General features: G+C 35.4%; 1 long non-coding RNA gene across 2 annotated transcripts in view; it reads left to right on the top strand.

Moving 5' to 3' along the window:
• The window catches only part of LOC141558734 (uncharacterized), a 47,419-nt gene extending 27,962 nt beyond the window's left edge, over window positions 1-19,457 (top strand). For both annotated transcript variants that reach the window (XR_012487133.1, XR_012487132.1), the window contains exons 2-5: window positions 3,508-3,550; window positions 11,361-11,466; window positions 16,333-16,438; window positions 17,501-19,457. This is a non-coding gene — a long non-coding RNA (uncharacterized LOC141558734). The remainder of the gene's footprint in view (window positions 1-3,507; window positions 3,551-11,360; window positions 11,467-16,332; window positions 16,439-17,500) is intronic.
• Window positions 19,458-20,179: the final 722 nt, after the last annotated feature.

The following is a 20,179-nucleotide window of genomic DNA, read 5'->3' as shown; positions in this document are numbered from 1 at the left end:
AGTAATATTCGTGCTCTTTTTCAAAGGAAGATGTCACTAAGCAAATTAAAATCAATATCCTTCCCACATCTTACACAGGAGAAAAGGGTACAGGAATATTGTCCTTGAATTCTTCTCTGAACTCTAGGGGGCAAGCAAATGTCCTATTTAGCCAGGTGTTCCTAAAAACTCTATTATTATCCTTGGGGGTCATAGGGCTGGGATGCTGACTTTCTAGAACTTTCCTCTCAGACCAAGTGGGCCAGAAAACTTTTGTCTAGCATATATCATTTCCATGTGTCAGCCATCACTATTTCTGGGGAGTGGGTCTATGTTCCCCATTACAATTGTGCATGTTTTGCCCTGCTGAATTTTTTTTGAACAGGGAAAAAAAGGAAATAGCTAAACAGGATGAATGGGGCTAAGAGCTCCCTTTCATGGAACTTCACAAAAAGATGGATTCCCCCAACAAGAAGCCATTCTTCTAAATCCTTGCTAGAAGATAGTGCTGGCAGCTGAAAGTCAATAAAGAAATGTCTGGAACTTCTCAATAAGGAGGCACTGGGCATAAATGGTCCTATTCTTGACTTAGAAATTCATTGAGTTGAAAGGGGAACTAGGTATGATGAGGCACACCTGCTACTGGAGTGATGGAGGCTGGTGAATTGCTTGAGCTTGAGAGTTCTCAGGTGCAATTGGGCTAAGGCTGATTGGGAGCCCAGCATCAGTTTAGAGGTCTTGGGAGTGAGGGGGCACCAGGATGGGAAATAAAATAGGTCAAAACTTCTATTCCCATCAAGTATAGGATCAAGCCCATGAGTGGCTGCTGCATACTACCCAGTCTGAGTATAATAGAGAGACCTAGTCTCAAAAATGAAAATAAATAAAAATTGGTTGAGGAATTGAACTACAGAGCACAGGGAGAGAGGCTATGGGATCCAGAAAGTTCAATGTGTCAAGAACCAATGACAAGCAGATAAATGACTGGAAGTACCAACAGGGTAGGAGTCTGGGTAGAATCTAGGTAACTGACAGAAGGCACCAACAGTAAGATGTAGTATCCTGAGGCAATCTACTGCCCACTATCCCCAATGTTTGTTGTTTAACTACATGTTCTGTTGTTGACTTTTGGATTTCTCTGAATGATGAGATTACTCATCTGCCCTTAGGGTATACAACTGAATCCTTTTGTCCTATTTCCACATCTCATGCCAACATCCAATCTATCACCCAAATCCTGGAAAGACTATATAATGGAAACATCAAACCCCAACTGAAAAAAATGATGCAGAAAAAAAATAAACCCAACATTATTCCCAGCCAGTTGAATCGAAAGCTGGTTCACTTTCAGATAGATATACAGTTTGGGGGTTGGAAAGAGGGTCCCAGTTATATTCAGCTTCCATCTTCCTGGCTCAATCTCTCTTCCAGTATGTAGTCTCCCTGACTCTGAGGAGCCAACCCCAACTAAAGCTCCAGGAGTTTGGGGGAATTTTCCTCTTCAGGCCACAAACTAAAATGCTATTAAATTTGCTTTTGGGTACTTCATGAACTTCATGAAATTCAAGATGAATTTTCTGAATTTTTTTTCTGGGCCTTGCTACCATTTATGACACCCATAAAGAAGTCATAGAAATGGAAAAATTTGATATTATTAGAAGCAAGAACGTGACCCAAGCCTTTCTTTTCTTTGAAACCAGATGGGGAGAGAAAAGAAAGAAGGACCCAAATACCTCAAATTATTTTTCAAATAAATCATTTTCCAAATGATTTAATATGCATCATCCCATAACCAAATTGTGGTTAGGCAAATATTTTCACCCTGTTTTACAGAGGAGGAAACTGAGTCTCAGATAATTAAAGTGAAGTTACAGAACAAATTTATACATGGTTAGTCAGTAATAGCTGACTGACTGCTAGCCCTGGTACTGAATCATAATATCCTTCAAAATCTTTATGGTACAAATAAACAAACTGCCCATCACTCAGCAGTTACCATTGTCATGTAGTTGTACAGTCAGACAAATATTGCCAATAAGACCCATAAATACAATGAAGATTGTCCTCAAGTGAAGGTGAACCACTGCTAAGATCCAGATGTTAAATATTCAATGTGAACATTTACCCTGGGAATTTGGTAAATACTACAGATCAGGCCTTGATTTATTGTTTTGTTCATTGCTAAGACTTAAGAAGAAGACAGAAAAATATTAATTAGGCAAATTAAACTTCAGAAGTGCTGGGGTAACTTTGTTCATCCTGGAAAGCCAACTGTTAAACATTTCCCAGCAGAGTTATGCACAAAGTAACCTTGAGCAGTGGAAGGACATAGCAGGGGAGGGCCAGCTCTGTGTGGCAGTGTCTAAGAAAGTGGCAGGATGTGGTGAGCTCAATACTCCAGGAAGCTTGTTTTAATCCTGGGAAAGGGAGACTTGCGGCAGATTTCTAAAAATCTCCTTAGGAAGGCTATTTCTTGGCAGCAATGTTAAGACCACAGTAGATGGAGAGATTAGAGATAAGAAGACTAATTAGGAGGCTCTGTTATAATAAACCAGGTGAAAGATAAGCAGGGCCCAGACTGGGATGGTGGCTGTGTAAGCGAAAAATCAGAATTCCATGGAAGTTGGAAGTGACTTCAGGGACCAGGAGGTCTCCCACGTAAAAAGAAGGGATTCTCACTATAACAAATCAGCAAGTGGTAGTTCAGGCTCTCCTTGATGACCTCCAAAAAGGGAGCCTACACCACCTGTCTAGGCAGCTCTTCCACTCCTAGACAGCTCAAACTATAGGGATTCTTTTGACATTCAGCATTAAGTATTTCTTTTCAACTTCACCCATGATGATTGGTCCTTTTCTACTTTCTCCTCCCCTTCATTATGTTCATCTGACCACTCAGCAAAATGGTATTTAGAGCTAGAGATGGAATGAATCCATGGAAAGTATTCCAAGGATAATATAAAATTCAACTACTAAACTCATTCAGGAATGGCCTCTGCAACATCCCACACTGTCCAGCCTCCTCATGAACACTTCTGCTGGTTTGAAACTCATGACTTCCCTCATTTCTATCCACAAAAGTCATGATTCTATTCAACACAATCCCACAGCAGCTGTGTGGAGGCTAGGGCAACAAGACTTTCCATCAACTCCCATAATGCTCCCTGATTGGCTAGCAAATAAACCTAGGAATAAGGTTAAAAAGTGATAGAGAGAAGGCATCAGGCCATCTTCTGAGTCCCTAACTTAGGCAGTTTTGCAGGAACAGATTTTTGACTTATGTTACATTAAATATGAAGCTACTTGAACCATCTCCATAGCCTCCTAGCTACCATCCACCACTCCTTAACTTCACTTTCTATGTCTACATTCAATCTTATCTATCAGATTAATACTATAGTATTTGTTATTTTTTGACATGTTCCATTTTCTCTTGGCAATTATTGCAAAATCATTGTAATTTCTACCTACTATTTATACATATACATATATATATGTATATATATATATATATTCTTTTTTTTTCTTCAGGAACAACAGTCTTTTGGAAGACAAAGGCTGCTAAGACACAATGGTAAGTGACAGGGTTCATCTTTGAAGAGGAGTTTTTGTGAGATAGGGATTTAGGTTTCTCCTGAAAGTTGTCAAGTCCTCAACAGGACTAGTTGGCAAATTTCCTCATGGTCTCCCTATACAGAGGCAGTAGGATGTAGTGGACATGGAATAGGTCTACAAATCACGAAGTTCTTATATTGACTATGTGCCAGGCACTGTGCTAGGTGCTTTACAATTTTTAATCTCATTGATCTTCACAACTGCCCTGGGAAGTAGGTGCTAAAATAGAGATTTTACAATATAGGAAACTGAGGCAAGCAGAGGCAAAAAATGACTTGCCCAGACCACATGCTATTTGTCTCCTTTTATCAGAAAAATGAGTGACTAGGGGGCAGAGCCAAGATGGCAGAGAAGACACACATGACTTTCTGAGCTACTCTCATGCCCTCACGACCAATCTTTGAATTCAACTTCAAAAATAGCACCTGACTGGTGAAAGTCACAAAGATTAAAGGTACAACAACTTACTAGCCGAAGATAATCTGTAGAACCACCAGAGCAGGTTTGTCCTGAGGGGCAGGAACAGACCAGTGCAGGCAGGGAGATAGGAAAGACTGGCGTCCTGAGCTGAGCAGGGATGGGGTAGCCTTTGTGGCTAGAAAAGTAGCAGAGATGACTCTGCCATAGGCTGATTGCTTTGCCTTGATTATAAAGCAGTGGACCAGCAGAGAGATTAGAGCCAGAGGTATAGAGTACTCTAAAAATGCCAGAACCTAACAGGATTTGGCTGTACCCATCCCAAACTGGAAGTGACTCAACGTAGACCAGCACAACTGTGCAGCTGCATTCTGCAGCATGGCCAGGACAGTTGCAAATATACATGGCAGTGGGGTGCAGCCCAGGACAGCCTCTAATCTGCACAGTGTGGGACTCAGCCTAGGGTAATAGAACTTCCCCAGCATGACTGTGCTTCCTTGGGCAGGGCCACATCCAGTGCCTTGCAGGACTATTCACTGGGCAACTGCTAATACCCATAGCCCCACAGTGGGCTTTGGCTTGGGATAATGACACTTCCACTGCTAAGCCTCTTGCCTCAGGGCAATCGTTAATCTTCACAGCAGGATTCTTTGCAGGGCACCCCTCTCAGCTCCGCCTTACAGGCCAGAGTCACTTCCATTGGGGAAGTATTTCCTAGAGCACTCCAGTACCTGGCCAGTCTTTATAATCGGTTGGCAGGCAGTCTATACACCTATCCCTGTTCTGCAGAGGAAGCAAGTAACCTCCTGAAGACAGACCCTACAGGCTTTTTAAAAAATGAGTAAAAAAATCAAAAGGACATGGATAGCTTCTATAAGAAAGAGAGCAGGTTTTCAATCCCGAGGAGACTAATAGCAGACAGTCTCCAGACAATTGTTGGTCCCCAACACAAAAAGCTCTCCTAGAAGAGACTATTAAAAACCTTAAAAGAGAGCTAGAAGAAAAATGGGGAAAGGAAAGAGAAGCTATGCAAGAGAGTAACAACTTCCTGAAATGTGAATTGGAAAAGGTAAAAAACTCTCAGGAAGTGCAGGGAAACAGAATTTGTGAATTGGAAAAGGTAAAAAAAAAAAGTCCCAGGAAAGCAGGATTTGTGAATTAGAAAAAGAAAATAACTCGCTTAAAAAAAAAAAAAAATATATTAGTGAAACGGAAAAAAATTCCACAGAGCAAAACAACTCATTTAAAAACTCAATAGGAGAAAGGAGTATACTTTCTTCTCAGCACTTCATGGAACCTATACAAAAATTGGCCATATATTAGGACATAAAGATCTCAAAATTAAATGCAGGAAGGCAGAAATAATAAATGTCTTCTTCTCAATATCACAATGCAATAAAAACTGCATTCAATAAGAAGTTAGGGGTAAATAGACCAAAAAGTAATTGGAAACTGAATAATATCATCTTAAAGAATGACTGGGTGAAACACCAAATTATAGAAACAATTAATAATTTCACCCAAGATAATGACAACAATGAGACATCATACCAAAATATATGGGATGCAGCTAAAGTGGTAATAAGGGAAAATTTTATATCTTTAGAGGCTTATTTGAACAAAATAGAGAAAGAGAAAATTAATGAATTGGGCCTGCAACTTAAAAAGCTAAAAAAAAACAAATTAAAAACCCCTAACCAAAAACTAAACTTGAAATACTAAAATTAAAAGGAGAAATCAATAATATTGAAAGTAAAAAAAACTACTGAATTAATAAATAAAACCAAGAGTTGGTTTTATGGAACAGCCCATAAAATAGATAAACCTTTGGTAAATCTGATCAGTAAAAGGAAAGAGGAAAATCAAATTGATAGTCTTACAAATAAAAAGGGGGATCTTTCCACCAATGAAGAGGAAATTAGAGAAATAATGAGATGCTTTGCCCAACTTTATGCCAATAAATTTGATTACTTAAGTGAAATGGATAACTACTTCCAAAAATATAGGCTTCCTAAGTTAACAGAGGAGGAGATAAATTGCTTAAATAGTCCCATTTCAGAAAAACAAATAGAACAAGCTTTAATCAACTCCCTAGGAAAAAATCCCCAGGACCAGATGGATTCACATGTGAATTCTACCAAACATTTAAAGAACAATTAGCCCCAATGTTATATAAACTATTTGAAAGAATAGGGGATGAAGGAGTCCTACCAAATTCCTTTTATGACACAGAAATGGTACTGATACCTAAACCAAGTAGATAGAAAACTGAGAAAGAAAACTATAGACCAATTTCCTTAATGAATATTGATGCTAAAATCTTAAATAAGATATTAGCAAAAAGACTTCAGAAAATCATCCCCAGGATAATACACTATGATCAAGTAGGATTTATACCAGGAATGCAGGGCTGGTTTAATATTAGGAAAACTATTAGTATAATTGACCATATTAATAATCAAATTAATAAAAACCATATGATCATCTCAATAGATGCAGAAAAAGCACTTGATAAAATACAACATCCATTCCTAGTAAAAACACTTGAGAGTATAGGAATAAATGGACTATTCCTTAGAATAGTCAGGAGCATATATTTAAGACAGTCAGTGAGCATAATATATAATGGAGATAAACTGAAACCTTTCCCAGTAAGATCCAGAGTGAAACAAGGTTGCCCACTATCACCATTACTATTCAATATTGTATTAGAAATGCTAGCTTCGGCAATAAGAGTCAAGAAAGAGATTAAAGGAATAAGAGTAGGTAATGAGGAAATCAAACTGTCACTCTTTGCAGATATGATGGTATACTTAGAAAACCCCAGGGATTCTAATAAAAAGTTATTAGAAATAATTCACAATTTTAGCAAAGTTGCTGGATACAAAATAAATCCACATAAATCCTCAGCATTTTATACATCACCAACAAAATGCAACAGCAAGAGATACAAAGAGAAATTCCATTCCAAACAAATGTCAAGAGTATAAAATATTTGGGAATCCATCTACCAAAGAAAACTCAGGAATTATATGAGCAAAATTACAAAACACTTGCCACAAAAATTCCAATTGGAAAGATATTCAGTGCTTGTGGATAGGCCAAGCGAATATAATAGAGATGACAATACTCCCCAAAATAATCTATTTATTTAGTGCTATACCAATCAGACTCCCAGAAACTATTTTAATGACCTGGAAAAAATAACAACAAAATTCATATGGAAGAATAAAAGGTCGAGAATTTCAAGGGAATAAATGAAAAAAAAGTCAGACGAAGGTGGTCTAGCTTTACCTGATCTAAAGCAACATTATATAGCAGCGGTCACCAAAACCATTTGGTATTGGCTAAGAAATAGACCAGTTGATCAGTGGAACAGATTAAGTACAAAGGACAAAAAAGGGTACAACTATAGCAATCTAGTGTTTGACAAACCCAAAGATACAAACATTTGGGATAAAAATTCATTATTTGAAAAAAAGTGTTGGGAAAACTGGAAATTAGTATGGCAGAAATTAGATATGGATCCACACTTAACACCATATACCAAGATAAGATCAAAATGGGTCCATGATTTAGGCATAAAGAATGAGATCATAAATAGATTAAAGGAACAGAGGATAGTCTACTTCTCAGACCTATGGAAGAGGAAGGAATTTATGACCAGAGGAGAACTAGAGATCATTATTGATCACAAAATAGAAGATTTTGATTACATCAAACTAAAAAGTTTCTGTACAAACAATACTAATACAAACAAGATTAGAAGGGAAGTAACAAATTGGGAGAATATTTTTACAGTTAAAGGTTCTGATAAAGGTCTCATTTCCAAAATATATAGAGAACTGACCCTAATATATAAGAAATCAAACCATTCTCCAATTGATAAATGGTCAAAGGATATGAACAGACAATTCTCAGATGATAAAATTGAAACTATATCCACTCATATGAAAGAGTGTTCTAAATCACTACTGATGAGAGAAATGCAAATTAAGACAACTTTGAGATACCACTACACACCTGTCAGATTGGCTAAGATGACAGGACAAATAATGATGAATGTTGGAAGGGATGTGGGAAAACTGGGACACTCATACATTGTTGGTGGAGTTGTGAAAGAATCCGGCCATTCTGGAGAGCAATTTGGAACTATGCCCAAAAAGTTATCAAACTGTGCATACCCTTTGATCCAGCAGTGCTACTACTGGGCTTATATCACAAAGAAATACTAAAGAGTGGAAAGGGACCTGTATGTGCCAAAATATTTGTGGTAGCTCTTTTCGTAGTGGCTAGAAACTGGAAGATGAATGGATGTCCATCAATTGGAGAATGGTTGGGTAAATTATGGTATATGAATGTTATGGAATATTATTGCTCTGTAAGAAATGACCAGCAGGATGAATACAGAGAAGCTTGGAGAGACTTACATGAACTGATGCTGAGTGAAATGAGCAGAACCAGAAGATCACTATACACTTCAACAACAATACGGTATGAAGATATATTCTGATGGAAGTGGATATCTTCAACATAAAGAAGATCCAACTCACTTCGAGTTGATCAATGATGGAAAGAAACAACTAGACCCAGAGAAGGAACACTGGGAATTGAATGTAAACTGTTAGCATGACTGTCTATCTAGCCAGGTTACTTATACCTTCAGAATCCAATACTTAACGTGCAACAAGAAAATTGGATTTACACACATATATTGTATCTAGGTAATACTGTAACACATGTAAAATGTATGGGATTGCCTGTCATCTAGGGGAGGGAGTAAAGGGAGGGAGGGGAAAATTTGGAAAAATGAATATAAGGGATAATGTTATAAAAAATTACTCATGCATATATACTGTCAAAAATTAGAATTATAATTATAAAATTTTTAAAAACTCAATTACAAAAGAGGTAAAAAGCTAATGAAGAAAATAACTCATTAAAAACCAGAACTGAATAGAAATGAATGATTCATTGAGACACCAAGAATAAGTCAAGCAAAACCAAAAAAGTGAAAAAAAAAATAGAAAGAAACATTAAATATCTACTTGGAAAAACAACAGACCTGGAAAATAGATCTAGGAGAGATAATCTGAGGATTATTGGACTTCCAAAAATTTTTGATGAAAAAAAGAGCCTAGATACTATTTTAGAGGAAATCATCAAAGAGAACTGTGCAGAGGTAATAGAACCAAAAGATAAAATAGACATTGAAAGAATTCATCGAACACCTTATGAAAAAGACCCTTAAAAAATTCCATGGAATATGGTGGTCAAATTTTAGAACTATCAGACTAAGGAAAAAATATTACAAGCAGCCAGGAAAAAACAATTCAAATACAGAAGTGCCATAATGAGAGTCACTCAAGATCTGGTTGCCTCTACATTAAAGGATGGAAGGGCCTGGAATCTGATATTCCGAAAGGCAAAAGAACTTGTAATGCAGCCAAGAATAAACTACCCAGCTAAGCTAAGCATTTTCTTCCATAGAAGAAGATAGACATTTAATGAAACAGATGAATTTCATTTGTTTCTAAGGAAAAAAAAAACAACAGATCTAAACAAAAATTTTTATCTCCAACCACAGGACTCAAGAGAAGCAGAAAAAGGTAAAAAGAACTCTTGAGAACTGTATTTCTGTTGTGGATATCCATAAAGACCACATGTATAATTTGATTTTATTGATATAACATAAAAAGGAAGTAGAAATGGAAAGAGGATAGTGTCAAAAAAGGGAAAAGGGGAGATAAAAGGAGGGAAACTATATCCCATGAAGAGGCAAAGAAAACCTATCATATATGAGGGAATTTAGAGAGGGGGAGGAACATTGTGTGAATCTTCCTCTCATCAGAGTTGGCTCAAAGAAAAAATAATTGACATTTGTTTTACAGAAAATTCTCTATCACCTCATTAAAAAGTGGGAGAGGAAAAGGGAAAAGAAAAACAGTAATAAGGGAAGGGTACAAGAAAGGGAAAGGGATTTAAGGGGAGGAGGGAGGGATACTGAAGAGGGAGGGCTTCATGATGCAGGTGGGGATCATAAGTTTAATAGTAGGGAAAGGGAAAAGTCGGGGGGGGAAAGAAAAAAAGCACAGTCTGGGGATAATATGGTGGCAGGAAATACAGAATTAGTAATTTTAACTGTAAATGTGAACGGGATGAACTCTCCCATTAAGCTGAGGCAGATAGCAGACTGGATCAAAAGTCAGAACACTACCATATGTTGTTTACAGGAAACACACTTAAAGTGGGGAGATACATACAGATTAAAGGTAAAAGGCTGGAGCAGAATCTATTATGCTTCAGGTGAAGTCAAAAAAAGCAGGGGAAGCCATCCTTATCTCAGATCAAGCAAAAGCAAAAATTGATCTAATTAAAAGAAATAAAGAAGGAAACTATATCCTGCTAAAGGGTAGCATAGACAATGAGCAATATCAATATGAAACATATATGCACCAAGTGGTATAGCATCTAACTTCCTAAAGGAGAATTTAAGAGAGTTACAAGAACAAATAGACAGCAAAACTATAATAGTGGGAGATCTCAACCTTGCACTCTCAGAATTAGATAAATCAAACCACAAAGCAAATAAGAAATTACAGAGGTAAATAGACTATTAGAAAAATTAGGTATGTTAGATCTTTGGAGAAAACTGAATGGTGATAGAAAGGAGTATACTTTCTTCTCAGCACCTCATGGAACCTATACAAAAATTGGCCATATATGATGACATAAAGACCTCAAAATTAAATACAGGAAGGCAGAAATAGTAAATGCTTTTGTTTCAGATCACGATGCAATAAAAACTACATTCAACAAAAAAAAAGTTAAAAAAAAAAAAGAAAAATGAGTGACTATGAACACAGAAGGCAAAATATACAGAAATGAAATTGGTATTTGGACTCAGTATGACAAAGGCTTGAAATATGTATCAGCTATTAATTTGGGGACTCTGAACAAGACAGAGTCTTATAAAGTCCTCAGTTTTCTTGTCTGTAAAATGAGAGTAGTAGACTTAATGAACTCTAAGTAGGCTATCATTGTTCCCATTTTATAGATGAGGCAACTAAGGCAGACAGACTAAATGATTTACCATAGGTCACACAATTGTATCTGAAGCCAAATTGAACTCAAGTCTTCTTGACTACATGTCCAGTGCTTTATCTACTGTGGCCCTTTTTAGATTTTGTTATTACAAATGAAGGATTAATTGCTATGATAAGGAATGTATGTTGGGCAGTGAGTGTGAAAGAAAATGGGAAAGCAGTAATAGCACTTAAAAAAAAAAAACTATAGCTATTTACCTTCCCTACCCATTTCTAATTTTTTAATCTCTTCTCTTTTTTTGATAGAATACTATAGTAGGTGTTCTCTTTGCCTTGGCTAACTTTTTCATATACTGTGATGCTCAATGCATAAATACTCCCCTGGAGCTTGTGTCAGGTGCTGAATTACAAGGTAAATCTTTGTTTATAATTGTTTCCTCTCTCTAGAGACAGAAGGATTTGTTTAGCAAGAAAAGTGTCTGGGGCAATCTTGTGTGGTCTATCTGTGTCCATTAGAGCCAAGACCCATGAAATGAGAGTAGTGAACAAAAGGTAGGGAAATGGATTTAATCTACAGATGTGCTTAAGATAGAGAAAATAGGCAAGTATAGGAAAGTATATGTAAAGTCCTTCCCAAACCATCTCTTTTCTACCAGATTATTAGGAGGCGGTACTTATTTTCTACATATGATATATTTCTATTGGATTAGAAGCCTAGACTTGAAATTAAAACCATCTGGATCTTGATTAGCTTTGTGATGCTGGGCAAAGCAATAACTTTGTCTGTGCCTCAAGCAGTTACCTACTTAGCTATTCAATTCAACAAACGTATATTAAACATCTTTTGTGTAAAAAATTTTTTCAGCTACAAAGTCAAAATTCATCATGGAAAGAAAATTAAGATGAAAAGAAACCCCAAAAAAGAAAAGCTCCTGACTTCTTGGAGTTTATATTCTACAGGTGATCTGTTAACACATATTGGATGTTTCCAATTTTACAATGAAACCTTAGAGAAAAATTAAGGACTATTAGTGACTGAATTTATTGTGAAACATGAAAGGAGGTTGCCAAGAGAAATTGTAGAACCTTCTTCAGATGTCCAGAGAGACAGAGCCAAGATGGTTGAGAGGTTAGGAAGCTGCCTGAGTTCTGCCCAGATTCCTTCAAAAACAATGTTAATCAACCTTCTAAATGTATTCTGGAGTAACAGAACCCACAAAAAATCCAATGAAACAATTTTCCATCTTAAGATAACTTAGAAGGACTTCAGAAAAGTTCTATCTCACTTGGAGAAAAGAGAATACAGCATTGAACAGGAATAGTACTGAGTAGCCAGCAGGAGGTTCTTAGCCACAGAAAAGATCAATAACCAATATTCCCCTTCCCTGGCTCAACAGGCTGCAGCATAGTAGGCCAGCTGTGAGGCCCCCAGTGCAGCAGACAGATTGTGAACCCCAGAACTCTGGCATAACAGGCAGGGTTAGACTACCCTAGCCACACACTAATATGCCTGACAAGCCACCAGCACCTCAGTCTTCAGCAGGAAAAGTCAATGCTCAAACTCCTTATCCAGCAAAAGTAGCTTGTGAGAGTGCCTCCTGTGCCTTAGGATCAGAAATCAACTTTTTAAAATGAGTTCTGCTCATAAAAAGCTACTTTAGCAATAGGGAAGATCAAAACACAAATCCAGAAGAAAATAGCAATGGCAAAATGCCTACATGTGAAGCCTTAAAGGGGATTATGAATTGATCTCAAGTCCCAAATGTTCTTTTGGTAGAGCTCAAAAAGGATTTTAAAAATCAATAAGAGAGACAGAAGAAAAATGGGAATGGGGAAAATGTTATACAGGACAATTATGAAAAAAGAGTCTGCAACTTAGAAAAGAAAAAAATTGATTGAAGAAAACAGTTCTTTAAAAAAACAGGACTGATCAAAGGGAAAAAACTCCACTGAAGTAAACAGCTCCATTAAAATAATAATGGCCATGTGGAAATGGAGGTTCAAAATCCAAGTAGAAGCTAATAAGTGTGAGACATCAAGAATCTGTCCAACAAAATTTAAAGAAAGAAAAAAAAATGGAAGAAAATGTAAAATATCTCTCTGGAAAAAAAAACTGGCCTGGAAAATGTGTCTTTGAGATAGAAGTTAAGAATGATTTCACTACCTGAAAGCCATGATGGAAAAAAAAAAATAAACCAGGACAGTATCTTTAAAGAAATAATTAAGGAAAATGACCCTGATATTGTACAACCAAAAGGTAAAATAGTCATTGAAAGAATATACTAATAACATCCTAAAGGAGATCCCAAAAGGAAAACTCCAAGAAATATTGTAGTCAAATTCCAGAATTATCAGGTTAAAGAGAAAATACTTGCAGGCAGTCAAAAAGAAACAATTCAAATACAAAAGAGTCAAAGTCAGGATTACATAGGATTTAACAGCTTCTATATTAAAGGATTAGAGGGCATGAACTATAATATTCTGGAAGACAAGGAGCTTGAATTACTACCAAGAATCAACTACTCAGCAAAACTGAGTATAATTTTTCAGGGGAAAAGATAGAAATTTAGTGAAATAGGGGACTTTCAGATCTTCCTGATGAAAAGAACAAAGCTGAACAGAAAAATAAAGTTTAAATACAAGATTCAAGGGAAGGATAAAAAAGGTAAACAAAAAAGAAAAAAAAAATCTGTGTTATTCAATTACATTTAACTGTTTGCACCCATGAATGGAAAGATAATACTTGTAACTCTTGAGAACTATATGGGTGTGAGTATAAATTGACATTGATCTGATGATATAAAAAATTAAAGGGTTAAAAAGGATTATACTTGGAGAAGAAGAAAGGGTGAGGGAGATCATGAAGAGGTAAAAATTAAATTAAATCATGAAGAGGTGAAAAAGACCTATTACAGTAGGGAGAAAGAAATGAGTGGGTAAACATTGTTTGATTCATTAGATTTGGCTAAAATACATACTCAGTTGGGAATAGAAATTTATCTTATCTAATAGGGAGAAGAAGGGACAAGTGAAGGAAAAGGGAAAGAGGAACTGATAGAAGGGAAGGCAGATTGAGGAGGTGAGAGATGAAAGGAAAACACTAGTGAAAGGAACAGGGTGAAAGGAGAGAGAGGAAATGCTGAGGGGAGTAGGATGGAGGGAAATACACAGTAATCATAAGTGTAAATGTGAATGGAATGAACTTTCTCATAAAATGAAAGTGGATAGCAGAATGAATTAAAAACCAAAATCCTTCAATATGTTGTTTACACAAAACACATCTGAAGCAGAGATATACACAGAATCAAGCAAAAAGGTTGGAACAGAATATATATGGTTCAGTTGAAGTAAAATAAGACAGAGGTAGAAATCCTAATCTCAGACAAAGCAAAAGTACAATTTTAAAAAGATTTAATTAGACAATGAAGTAATATCAATGCTAAACATATAGGCACCAAGTGGTATAACATCCAAATTCTTAGAAAAGTTAAGTGATACACAGAAAGAAATAGACCGCAACACTATATGAGCAGGGAACTTTAACCTCCCTCTCTCAGATCTAGATGAATCTTACCACAAAATAATCAAGAAAGAAGTTAAAGTACTAAACAGAATTTTAGAAAAGTTATATGTAATAGACCTTTGGAGAAAGTTGAATGAGAATAGGTGGAAATATACCTTTTTCTCTGCAATTCAAAGCCCCTGGACAAAAATTGAGTATATATTAGGGGACAAGAATTTCATAATCAAATGCAAAAAGGCAGAAATGTTAAATAGATTCTTTTCAGGTCGTGATGAAATGAAAATTACATATAATAAAGTGCCATGGAAATAAATTAAAAATTAATTCAAAACTAAATAATCTAATCCAAAATGAGTGGGTCCAACAATAAATCAGAAAAAAATCAATTTCATCAAAGAGAATGACAATCACAAGAAAACATACAAAAACTTGTGGAATATAGCTAAGCAATTTTGAATAGAAATTTTGTATCTCCAATTGCTTAACTAAATGAAATAGAGAAAGAGCAAATCTATAATTTGGCATGCAACTAAAAACTTTAGAGGAAAAAAATCAAAGTAAAAATCTCCAATTACATGTTAAATTAGAAATTCTAAAAATTAAAAGAGATATTAATAAAAAATAAACATAAGAAAACTATTGAGCTAATAAATAAAATTAAGAGAAGGAGATTATAAAAAATCCAACAAAATAGATAAACCTTTGGTTAATTTGATTAGAAAAAAAGAAAGAAAAAAAACAAATTACCAGTATCAAAAATAAAAACAGTGAATTCAACACCAAGAGATAGGAAATTAAAATGATAATTCAGAATCATTTTGCCCAACTATATGCCAAAATATCTGAAAGTCTAAGTAAAATGGATAAATATTGAAGAAAATAATAGAAAAGGAAAGAAAAACCTTTTTAATAAAAAAGAAATTGAATAAGCTATTAATGAACTCCCCAAGAAAAAATCTGCCAAGCCAGATGGATTTACAAGCAAATTCTACCAAACATTTAAAGAACAAATACTTCCAATACTATATAAACTAGTTTATAAAACAGGCAAAGGGGTCCTGCCAAATTCCTTTTATGACACAAAAGAATGTCATGGAATACAATTGTTCTCTAAGCAATGATGATCTTACAGATTTCAGAAAAACCTGTAAAGGCTTACAGGAACTGATGCTGAGTGAAGTGAGCAGAACATAGAGTATATTGTACAAAGTCCCAGAAATACTGTGGAACAGTCAACTATTATAGATAGGACTTAGCTCTTTTCAGCAATGCAGTGATACTAAATAACTGGAGAAGGCTTGTGTTGGAAGATGCCATCCACAATCACGAAAATAAAAGAGCCTGAATGCAGATTGAAGGGTGCTGTTTTCACTTTTTCAATTTCTTTTTTCTTTTTTGTGTTTTTTTTCCTTTCGTTATGATTCTTCTTTCACAAGATGACTAATATACATTATATTTAACAAGATTGTATCTATATAAACTATAACAGTCTGCTTGATATCTTTGGAAAGGGAGAGTAGGGAAGAGAGAAAAATTTTAAATTCAAAATTTTACAAAGATGAATGTTGAAATCTCTCTTTACATATAATTAGAAAAAATATTAACTGTAAAAATGGGGGAAATTAAAAGAAATAGGGGGGGAAAGGCCCAAATTTTCCATTGTTAGAATGATTTAGTGGCATTAAGGATTTGGTAAAAAAAAATTCTAAAAGCATCAATTGCAATTGAACAGAATTGCCTTATGTTCTGTTTTAGGTTGCAGGGATGCAAATGGCATAATCCATAAATTTGGCTCTCAATGGTTTTCTGATTGTGATAATTGTATATGTGATAAAAAATTTGGACAATCATGCTGCAACACGTAAGTTCAAGGCTGGCCTTCATGTCAATAGATGTAAAATGACAGAATCTTTTATCTGGAAGGGACCTCAGGGATTATGGGGTAGAACCAGGGTGAGAATCAAAAACCCCTACTCAATAAGTGGCCATTGGACATGTGTTTGAAGGTCTTCAGTGAGGACAGCTTTTTTTTTCCCCTTCTGGAGAGTTCTCTTGGTTAGGAAGCTTTCCTCCCACTGCATTTAAAAACAGTCCCTTTTGAGCCTCCAGTTCCACTTCTGAGCTCTGTTGCCAAAGAACAAGCAAGCTGAGCAAGTCCATCTCTTCTTCAGGTTATGATTCTCCTATCTTGTTTCATTCTCTCCATTTTTGTTAACTAATGAATGTCCCCCAGATGATCAATTTCCTTCCTAAAAGAAACTGAACATGATATCCTGGAAGTGAGCCAATCCCAAAAGAATAGAGCAAGACTTTAATCTCTCTACTGGAAACATTGCATGAGCTTGGTATTGAAAAGACCTGAGTTTAAAACTTTCCTCAGACACATACATGTTGTTTGTGTGACCTTGGGTAAGCCATTTGAATTTTGTGAGCCATCCATAAAAAGAAAAGAAGGCTTTGACCTTGATGACTTTCTAAAGTTCTTTCTAGTTTGAAATCTAGGATCTTTGATACTTTCGTATTGAAATCTCAACTAATAATTTGATTACCTCTGTGACCCTGGATAAGTCACTTGACTAGTCTCAGCAACATTTCTTCATTTCTTAAAAAAAATAGAGGAGTTTGGACTTGGTGACTTCGAAGATTCCCTTCAATTTGAAATGTAGGATAGATAATTCTTTTCTGTGTGACCTTGGCCTTTAGTACAAGCTAAGAAGAAATACAAATAAGAACCTAGAGCCCTATATGCTCTTCATCAGTGCCAGGGGGCAGATTGAAATGTTCATTAGGTGATTAGGAAGGACAGATGATTCATGATGAGAGGCTGTTTGGAATAAAGGTAAGAGTCTTAATAAGTTATTCATCAATTGCCAAATCTTTGCCTATTTTTGTCTAATTTTTGCCAATTTTCTTCCACAAACAGGTTGACAATACATTTGGTCTATGACAAAGTCAAGTGCAAGAAAGTATTCCAGAAGGAATCCTGTAGTTACAATATCATAGAGAGAGCTAATCCCTCTAAAGCCTGTAAAGTCTCAATATTTATGGGTTAAAAATACTTTCTCCTCACAAAGTTGTTATCCAAGTCCTTGTACCCCAATGGAACTTGTCTATGGTTGAGGCAATGATCCTTTCTTGGAATTCAGAGAAGCAGGGAACTGGGAAGCATTTGGGTATTACATTCTATTCAAAGCATTGTGAAGTCATAAGTACACTGATTCAAAGCACAAAGTGGCACTTCTCTGGCATCTGAGATCTTCTAGGCATCTACATTGTCACCATACCTCCTGTAACCTATTGTCTGATGATTACCCAAAGAAAATATATTATACTATAGCATAAAATGGAGGTGTTCTTTTCCTTTTATAGAATTAATATCCAAAGTCAATATAGCAGGGGTTTTTCTTTGGCAAAATTCTTAAAGCATACATTATGGGACTCAAATCCTATTTGATTTTTTAGCTTCTACTCCCCTCCCAAATCTATGGTTGAGAATCCTAGGACTTCAATTCTAGAAGAATCAAGATTACAAATAACCCAAGAAATAATAGATAGATACCTAAGAGGTAAAAGGTAACATTTTTACCCAGGATAATAACATTCAGTTGAGTAGTATCATAAAATGCATCAAGCAAATGTAATAGAGAAAAGGGACATTGTGCAGTCACAGAGGGAGAACAGATAACAGAGTGACAATTTAAACATTTCAGTGGTATTCTTGCAATAATGACTGAATGAGAGGATATTGTCCCTCTCACTTTAAGCCTGGGAACAGTCTTGCAGTAGGGAAAATTTCTATAAGACTCCTACCAAGAGAACACAATTTTATATAAAATGTAATGTATTTAGATTCAGAGAACATGAGCTCAAATCCTCTTTCAGTAATCAATCAAGAAACATCATTTCTTAAGGAGTTACTATCAATCTTAGGTACTTACTATCAATACTGTTACCATGGGCCAGGTACTATCCTAAGTTCTGATGATAAAAAGAGAGGCAAAAATACCTGTAGCATTTCCTCTGCAATTCATTCTCCAAACTCATTTGCTGCTGACAGGTTTGCTTCCTAAAGGAAAGAAACTACTTCTTCCCCCAGCTTTCTAAAGTTGTCTAAGTGCGTGTAATTTCCATTGTTGTTCATGAGCCCCTATCTAATGTGTCCTTCCGTATAATAGTAGTATCATGTTTTAGAAGGGGCATTCACTGAGAAGATGTAGTAACAACAATAGTTAACAAAACATTCTACCAATGATAAACAATATATGTACCTATCATTTCAATAAGATCCAGGATAAAGCAAAGATGTCCTTTATCACCACTATTATTCAGTATTACACTTGAAATGATAATTATAGCAATAAAAAATAACAAGAAATTGAATGAATGAAAATAGACAAGGAAAGAAAACTATCACTCTTTGCAAATAGGATGATAGGATGGTATACTTGGAGAATCCAGAGAATCACCTAAAAAAAAAAGCTAGTTGACATAATTAACAACATAAGCAAAGTTATAAGATAAAAATAAACACAACACACACACACACACACACACACACACACACACACACACCACATTCCCAAATTGTCTAGCAGTAGGAAATAGAAATTTTGTTTAAAAAATTTTAGATAATATCAAATACTTATAATTATACCATCCAAGACACACCCAGGAAGCATATGAATACAATTACAAAATGCTTTTCATGCAAAACAAATCACATCTAAACAATTGGGGAAATATCAAATTGTTTGTGATTAGGCAAAGCCAGTCCTAATGAAAATAACAAATTTATCTAAATTAATCTAATTAGTATCATATCATTCAAACTACCAAAAATATTGTATAGTGTTTGAAAAAGTAATAACAAAATTATCTGGAAGAACAAAAATTACCAATATCAAGGGAATTTTAATGGGAAAAAATGATCCTAGTGACATACCAATTAAACTCCCAAGAAATTATTTTAAAGATCTATAAAAAATAATAATAAAGTTCAACTGGAAGAACAAAAATTTCAAGGGAATTAATGAAAAAAATGCCAATAATGGTGGCTTAGCTGTGTCTGACCTAAAACTTTATTATAAAGCAGTCGTCCTTAAAACCATTTGGTACTGGCAAAGAAATAATTCTTGCTTCACCAGACACATTAGTCAATGACTATAGTAATCTAGTGTTTGACAAACCCAAAGGCCTGGGCTTTGGGGATAAGAACTCAGTATTTGACAAAAACTACTGGAAAATTAAAAACTACTATGGAAGAAAGTAGGCACTGACCCACACCTAACAACATATACCAAGATAAGGTCAAAATGGGTTCCTGATTTAGATGTAAAGAATGATATTATAAGCAAATTAGAAGAACAGGAAAAAAAGGGGACTTAGCTATCCTGGATCTCAACTTGTATTACAAAGCAGCAATCATTAAAAATAATATGGCACTGGCTAAGAAATAGAGTGGTAGATCAGTAGAATAGATTAGATAAACAATGCACAGTATTTGATAAATGCAACGATCCAGATTTGAGGACAAGCCCTCACTATTTGACAAAAACTGTTTGGAAAACTGAAAAACAGTAGGGCAGAATCTAGGTATAGATCT

Source organism: Sminthopsis crassicaudata, chromosome 2 (genome assembly GCF_048593235.1).
Source record: "Sminthopsis crassicaudata isolate SCR6 chromosome 2, ASM4859323v1, whole genome shotgun sequence".
Classification (NCBI taxonomy): Eukaryota; Metazoa; Chordata; class Mammalia; order Dasyuromorphia; family Dasyuridae; genus Sminthopsis; species Sminthopsis crassicaudata.
Note: the sequence above shows the minus strand (reverse complement) of the source record. Positions and strands in the feature narration are given on the sequence as shown.